The sequence below is a fragment of the Rhinopithecus bieti genome, unplaced genomic scaffold (assembly GCF_001698545.2).
Source record: "Rhinopithecus bieti isolate Rb0 unplaced genomic scaffold, ASM169854v2 scaffold_13900, whole genome shotgun sequence".
Taxonomy (NCBI): Eukaryota; Metazoa; Chordata; class Mammalia; order Primates; family Cercopithecidae; genus Rhinopithecus; species Rhinopithecus bieti.
Genome location: NW_016808376.1, coordinates 99,823 through 108,033, shown reverse-complemented (window position 1 = coordinate 108,033; position 8,211 = coordinate 99,823). Strand labels below are relative to the sequence as shown.

General features: G+C 40.2%; 1 long non-coding RNA gene across 1 annotated transcript in view; it reads left to right on the top strand.

Moving 5' to 3' along the window:
• Nucleotides 1–8,008, top strand: part of LOC108538525 (uncharacterized) — a 26,508-nt gene extending 18,500 nt beyond the window's left edge. The window contains exon 2 of the long non-coding RNA XR_001888102.1: nt 7,360–8,008. This is a non-coding gene — a long non-coding RNA (uncharacterized LOC108538525). The remainder of the gene's footprint in view (nt 1–7,359) is intronic.
• Nucleotides 8,009–8,211: the final 203 nt, after the last annotated feature.

The window sequence follows — 8,211 nt, the reverse complement described above, 5'->3', positions numbered from 1 at the left end:
TATTTAGAGAGAGAGAGAGAGAGAGAGAGAGCCTGTACTCTTCAAAGCAGTTTCACTGACATTATCCTATTTTATTCTTACAGAAACTCTATAAGGTAGTTGGGGCAGGTATTTGTATGCCCATTTAAAGAGAAAAAAAAAAAGAAGCTAAGTGATGCTAAGTGTTTAATCCAATATCACAGAAACCATAAACATGCTGGGACCCAAACTGGAATCCAGGCTTCTGCCTCCCGCACCAATGCTTTTCTACATGGTTAAGATCATTCCTGCACTGCAGATTTCCATTGTACACACAGAGGAGAAGGCAAAACAAGTGGACACACCTTTCCTCACACTCTTCTAGCAGCTTTAGAATGTCTGCAATGACCTTTTCAGCAGCAGGTGATAGAAAGCTCCAACACCAACTAGCTCAAATCTCAAGGAAATGTACTATTTCACATAACTGCAAATTCAGAGAGTGAAAGGAGGACTCCAGGCTCAGTATGATCGTGAGCACAATCATGTCAACAAAGACTGTGTTTCTTTCTGTCTTACTTCCCTACAGGCATCAATTTCACCTTAAGGTTGGTCACCCTCATGGTCATCAGGTGGCTGCCCATGGCAATTAGAACTACAAAGCTCTCTTGTTAATGTCTGGCAGGACCAAGAGAGAAAGCTCTCCCTCAAGCACTGGGTGTTAAGTGCCCCCATCAGTCTGTTGGGTCTACTAATATAGACCTACCCCTGGGCCAATAAGGGAAAACAGAGAAGTGCCTGCCCTTACTGCCCCAGATTAAGCATGATCTGCTCCCACAGTGTAGAAGGAAGTCGCCTGCTCCTTAGTCATCAGAGGGAGGGGTATAAGTAATTAGGTTCTTAATTAACGAGTACAGGAGCACAGGTGTTGGGTGGATAACCAACAGTATTCACAATGTGAATAATTCGTTACCGAATTACTGCAACGCATTTCCATTTTTAGTCCACCTGCATTCTCCTTCACCAAAGCATTGATTTCAGGCGATTACTGAAATAAAAATTGTGACGACAGCAGGCAAAGACATTTGCTCACACATTGTTTTTATGTCTTTTGTGACTTCATTATCTTAACTTAAAATCAAGCATGAAGCCCTTTCAACATTTCATATGAAATAGAAGAAAGGCGATGAGCATTTTTATAAACCCAAGTTTTATTGAAAGAAATCAATCTGGAAAACAGATAGATTTGATTTTCTAAAACACAATTTAATGGTACAGAGCCATTTCATTGAGAAGAAATACATAAAATAAAATTGGGAGCATGATATGATGGGGACAACTTAAGGCTAAAAATTAGAGGAACCTCTGTTGTTGATCCACCTCTGTCACCAACGAATTATATGTCCATGAGTAACTCACTTAGAACTAAATCAGTGGTTGCAAACTGGCAGCCCACAGATCAGAACTGGTCCAAGATGTGATTTATTTTATTTTTTTATTTTTTTATTTTATTTTATTTTTTATTTTTGCTAGCACAATAGATTCAGTTATATCTCAGATAACCCTATTGTTAGTAGCATAAGAAAATTTCTGAAAGTAAACACAGCCACCAAAACTCTAGAGGCCAGATACCAAAGGTTCAAAGTCACTTACAATGAAAATATACATACAAGTTATCCCAGAGCCAAGTGTGGCGATTCCTCAAGGATCTAGAGCTAGAAATACCATTTGACCCAGCCATCCCATTACTGGGTATATACTCAAAGGATTATAAATCGCACATAAAGACACATGCACACATATGTTTATTACGGCACTATTCACAATGGCAAAGACTTGGAACCAACCCAAATGTCCATCAAGATAGACTGGATTAAGAAAATGTGGCACATATACACCATGGAATACTATGCAGCCATGAAAAGGATGAGTTCATGTCCTTTGTAGGGACATGGATGCAGCTGGAAACCATCATTCTCAGCAAACTATCGCAAGGACAAAAAACCAAACAATGCACATTCTCACTCATAGGTGGGAATTGAACAATGAGAACACCTGGACACAGGGTGGGGAACATCACACACTGGGGCCTGCTGCGGGGTGGGGAAAGGGGAGGGTTAGTATTAGGAGATATACCTAATGTATGACGAGTTAATGAGACTTGGAACCAACCCAAATGTCCATCAAGATAGACTGGATTAAGAAAATGTGGCACATATACACCATGGAATACTATGCAGCCATGAAAAAGGATGAGTTCATGTCCTTTGTAGGGACATGGATGCAGCTGGAAACCATCATTCTCAGCAAACTATCGCAAGGACAAAAAACCAAACAATGCACATTCTCACTCATAGGTGGGAATTGAACAATGAGAACACCTGGACACAGGGTGGGGAACATCACACACTGGGGCCTGCTGCGGGGTGGGGGAAAGGGGGAGGGTTAGTATTAGGAGATATACCTAATGTAAATGACGAGTTAATGGGTGCAGCACACCAACATGGCACATGTATACATATGTAACAAACCTGCGCGTTTTGCACATGTACCCTAGAACTTAAAGTATAATAATAATAATAAAAATATATCAAGAAATAAATCTCTTCACTCAGAATTACTGTTGGTCCATTGTGGTTGAAAGAATGTTTATGTAGTTCAAGTCGAAATCTTTATATTACCTGTGTTATAGGACCCAGATCTGTTAGAAGAAGAAGAAAAAAATCGTGTTTTAAAAAGACATTTCCCCAGATTGGTTACTCTGGATGATTTAATTTAACTTCATGCTGGAGTAGAATGAAGTGTATCCTGCCAAAGAATTCACATGTGTTCTGAATGCGGAAATTAGCTCTTCCGTGGAATCAGAAGGATTCACAATTTGTATAAATGAATGTTTCTTTTACTCAGTTTACTTGCAAAACAGTGCCTGACTCAGTTGCACCAAGTAATAGTGAAACCTTTGTCTAGTTGGAAAGTACTCACCTTTCAAAGAAGAACCACAGAGCTCCTTTGAGACCATGAAATGTGTTTCCTGATAAGCGTCTCAGGATCCGTGCTAGCACAGGTAATGCATTTTTCTTTTCACTGCTCAGAACTCATTTATCCTGATTAGAAGTTTTTGGCACACCTCGAATATTACATAATCAGACGTCAGTACAGAAGCCTTTAGCCTCTTGTCACTGTTCAGGCTAAGCCATCGCCAATGTGGTAACATCACTGATATCTCCAGGAGATAACCCAAAGTTGTCTACTGGCTATATAATTTGTCAGACATGAATAGTGACTAGAGCTATCAGTAAACATACAGTATTTTTTGTCATCTTTTTCTGATAGTGGTTTTGATAAGATTTAAAGTAGCCTCAGCTTTAGCTTCCTTAAGTACTGGCATGTGTGTGTGCTTTAAACAGGTGGCTTAAAATGTCGGATGCCATCATCTTCTCTAACTGTAAGCCAAAGAATTGCCACATTTTCTGACTTCTTTTGTCAGTTTTTGACATTTGCTTTCCCTTGTTGGAAAAGTTGTCTTTTCAATGTGTTAGTACTTGATCCATTGAATGTAATGAGAGCTAACCTCAAGGAAATTCTCAGGAAAGTCCCCAAAGAAGGGAGGTTCTCCAGTAGCAGAGAAAACATTCTCCAAAGATCCTCAGCAGGTTGCTTTTTGAAAACCTCAGCAATTTAGTAGAAAATAGCACATAAATTCTATATTTAACTTTTATTACTTAAATGCAGTTGATTTCTAATGGAGGGGGACAGAAGATTTTCCCTCATTGTGGTTAGGAAACTGAACAACAAAATGAGATGAATTTTTAACAAATGAATCAATCAGTACATGAAATTTCAGAAATCTTCCACTGAATTAACCATGTGATTTTTTAAAAACTAATCTTGGCCAAGCATAGTGGCTCACGCCTATAACCCCCAGCACTTTGGGAGGCCAAGGCAGGCAGATCGCTTGAGGTCAGGATTTCGAGACCAGCCTGGCCAATCTGATGAAACCTCATCTCTACTGAAAAATAAAAAACTAGCTGAGTGTGGTGGTGCGCACTTGTAACCCTAGCTACTCTGGAGGCTGAGGCATGAGAATCGCTTGAGCCTGGGAGGCAGAGGTTGCAGTGAGCTGAGATCATGCCACTGCACTCCAGCCTGAGCAACAAAGCAAGACTCTGTCTCAAAAAAACAAAACAAAACAAAAAAAACGAATCTGATAAAACAACGCAGGTTAAAAAATACTTTACTAACCCTCTTAGATTAATATTTCAAAACTCTTTAACAACTGCCCACTTTACCTCTACAGAATTTTCAACATAACATCTTTGCATAAAACTTCTGTTCCAACCAACCAGTTCTACTTCCTGTCAAGCAATCTTGACTGTCCCTTCTCATTGCCATTGTGCCCTGTGTGTGTCCTGGCCTTAGCTGCTTTCATTTTTCTCTCTGATTACCTCCTAGGCTAAATTCAAGTCATGCTTCCTCCACGAAGTTTGTGCAAACGACTTTCTCTCTGAATCTCTAGAGTACTGGTGGTCCATCCCCAACATTTTAAGATGTCTTGGATTATTGCTATCATTTTATGTCTCTATTACTATTTCCAATTGATCAGGCACTTTCATGTGCCTCAAGGAGATTTCCAGTTCCCAAAGATGTCTTGTATTTGTCATTGTGTCTCTCCAATATCTTACCCAATGGCTTGCACGTGGCTGATTGTCTCATACATTTGCTAATCTGAATAGTCTAGCTGATCTAGTTAAATCATTTAATCTGAATCCAAAGACTAAGTGATGGACTGTTATGGAATAGTGGTAAAAACTGTAATCATATTTGTAGTCCAGATGCCTTAACTAGATAGATTTCCAGATCTGCCACTTACTAGATGGTGACTTATCTTGTACAAGTCATTTCACCTCTTATAGCCCCAGTTTTCTCATCTGTAAAATTGAAAGAATAATAATGACTCTCTTGCCTATTTCACTAGATTACTGAGAGAATCCAATGATGTAATGTCTTTGAAGGTGTTTATACAATGTCAAGTACCTTACAAATATGAATGGTCCTAGTTGGACAAATGAAACACTATTTTTAGAAATCCCATATCAAATGCAGTGAGGAATTCCTGAAATGATCAAGACTGGTGATCATTTTAAGGTATGTTACGATCAATTTCAAACAGTGCTGTGGGTTAGACTGCTATCCTCACCTTATAGGTGGAAGTTTGATGTTATCTAGAAGCAAATGACTTAAGTAAAATTACTGACAGCACCAATATGAGACATCTTTCCTGTTCCAGTTTGTAGATTTGAGTCTAATTAGCACCACTGCTTCCTCCTAAACTTTTCTTTAAGCCTCATTAAAGTTCTGATTCTTAGGGATTAATATAAGCAGACACTGATAATATCAACCTCTCCTCTCTATAATTCCAAGAACCCTACATTAGCATAAATTACATTCCTGAATCCATCATTTGGTTCCATATTTCTTCAAAGTCTTTTCCGACCCTTCTCATCACCCTCAAATCCATGTCCCTTTCTCATAAGCTCAGCTCTTTGCCATTCCATCATTACTAACTTCCTGTAAGACATCTCCACATGAATGTCTCACAAGAATTTTGAATTTAAGAAAATCAAGGGGCTAAGGCAAGCAGACTCCTTGAGGTCAGAAATTCAAGATCAACCTGGGCAACATGGTGAAACCCCATCTCTACAAAAAATACAAAATTTAGCCAGGCATGGTGGTAAGCACCTGTAGTCCCAGCTACTTGGGAGGCTGAGACAGGAGGATCACTTGAGCTGGGGAGGTCAAGGCTGTAGTGAACATGTTCAGGCCACTGCACTCAAGCCTGGGTGACAGAGCAGGACCCTTTCTCCAAAAAAAAAAGAAAAAGAAAAACTAAACAAGAAAAGAAAAGAAAAGCTAAGCTTGTTGCCTCTTCCTGTCTTATCCCTCCTGTTCTGAAACCCACAACTCTTCCTGTATTGTCCAGCTCAGGACACGCAGCATCATCTATCCCATGGCCAAAATCCGAAACCTGGGATTTAGTCTTGCCTCACTCTTTTACAAGGCTTACGCACTACTACGATTCTGTCTCCTGTCCATCTTACTGATTCGCACACACTCCTGTATCTCCATCGAGACCTTGGCTTGGCTCATTGATTGCTTAGATGACCGCAACAGTCTTCAAACTATCCTTACCTTCAGTTTGTCTCTCTCCAATCCATTGTCTCTTCTGTAACCAGAGTAACCCCTTTAAGATGCAAACTTAATCCTATCAATTCCTGGCTTAGGAATTTTCACTGCATCCCCATTTCCCTCTGTAAGGGGGATGTAAGATGAAATGTACATCCAAACTTTTCCATATGGCAGCCAGAGCCTCTGGTACCCAGGTTTTCTCTCCCCTTCCTTTAAGCCGTAATTTAGTTGCCAATGTCTCCTGGAAGATTTTTCTATTAACTCACATCCAATAATCAACTGGTTAGTGCCCTACAATTGCCCAAATGAACATTCTCCCACTCTTATAATTGACTTCAACTTGCCTAGGCACCCCGTAAGATTGAAACCTCCTTCACGACAGGACCATTCCTTTCACCAACTTACCTCAGTTACTCTTGATCCCTAAACACCATCTCCAGGGTTAGGTGCATGATATACTCTCAATAAATAAGAAAGACAATGTACTCTCCCTTCCTCTTGCATATTTCCCTTTATCCCCAAATATTCTACCTCTTCTGTTCTGTTAGATTTCATGAATCACTGCCAGGCCTGGTGGCTCACTCCTGTAACCTCAGCACTTTGGGAAGCCGAGGCAGGCAGATCACCTGGGGTAAAGAGTTCAAGACTAGCCTGGCCAACATGGTGAAACCCCTCTCTACTAAAATACAAAAAAAAAAAAAAAAGCTAGGCATGCTGGCAGGTGCCTCTAATCCCAGCTACTAAGGAGGCTGAGGCACAAGAATTGCTGGAACCCAGGAGACAGAGGTTGCAATGAGCTAAGATCATTAAGATCACACCACTATACTCCAGCCTGGGTGACAGAGGAGGACTCCACCCCCCCCAAAAAAAAAAAAAGATTTCATGAATCATGTTTATTTCAGGAATCCAGTCAGCCCTTATTCTGCCTCACCTTTGAATGTATTCATTGAATGCATCTCATGTAGCACTTTTTGGAATGCTATAGAAGAAGATTGTGAGGTTCAGGTCTGGGTATGTAGTGCATCCTAACATCAATGGTAAACTGCATGGGTAAGCAATCAGGGGTAATCTTCAGTTATCCCTGATCTCCTACCTTCATAGCAGTCATATGGTGCTTATTCAAGGCTAGTTAGAATGTGCCATCCTCCCTTTCAGTGTTCACATCCCAGGCTCCTGTGATTCATGGTTCATTATGCGTCTTTCTCTCTTCACTCTCAGGTAACACCAACGGTTGGTTCATTACGTCGCCCTGTTGCAGAGATCCAGAGTGCTCATGGACAGGGCCAGAAAGGCAGGGTTGATATGCCCTACTGAGAGCCAGCCTTGACTTTAAGAGCAAAGATGTGCTTTCTTGGAGATCTAGCGCTCTTGCTTTTATATTCGACAAGTTGTTTTCAACACTTCAGTCTTCTCAACTGTTAGGAGAAGTACTGTCAGGTTCTTGCTAGCTCTACACAAGAAATATTACAAAAGTGCTCATCACCAAAACAAATGACTGATCTGTCAATCTATGAGAGTGAAAATTAACTTTCACAATAGAGAAACTCATCTTTAATAGATTTAAAACATGTTCTGAAAGGGGACAGAAAGGATGAAACCAGAGCACCCAATATTATCTTTTCACTGTCACACAGGCTGTGCCTGCAGCATGAATTTTCCTAGGAAATGTCATTCTGATGCCTTCTATGTAGAAGAAACTTGAATTGTCAAATATTCACCAAACTAGCACAGTCTTCCAAAAACAGGGAAGACCCGGAACCAAACAGAAAACGAATATTCAGCCAAGTATGAAACTTTCAAAGAAAATAAACTGCATCTATCTGTATTCAACTCTCTGTTCATTCTGAATAAAAACAATTTAATTAATTCACCTAGGCAATTCCACACCAAATGTCTAGCAATTGAGGGAAACCTATACATGAGAAAAGAGGGAGTAAACAGATAAGGAGAGTGGCCTGAAAAACCTGTAAAGTTGATTCCATTCAATTTTAGTTATATACAGATAGTCATGCCTCGGCCGCAGTATCAGACGGTGTGCTCTGTGTTTTAGATATTCTTTTGTTCCAGCAC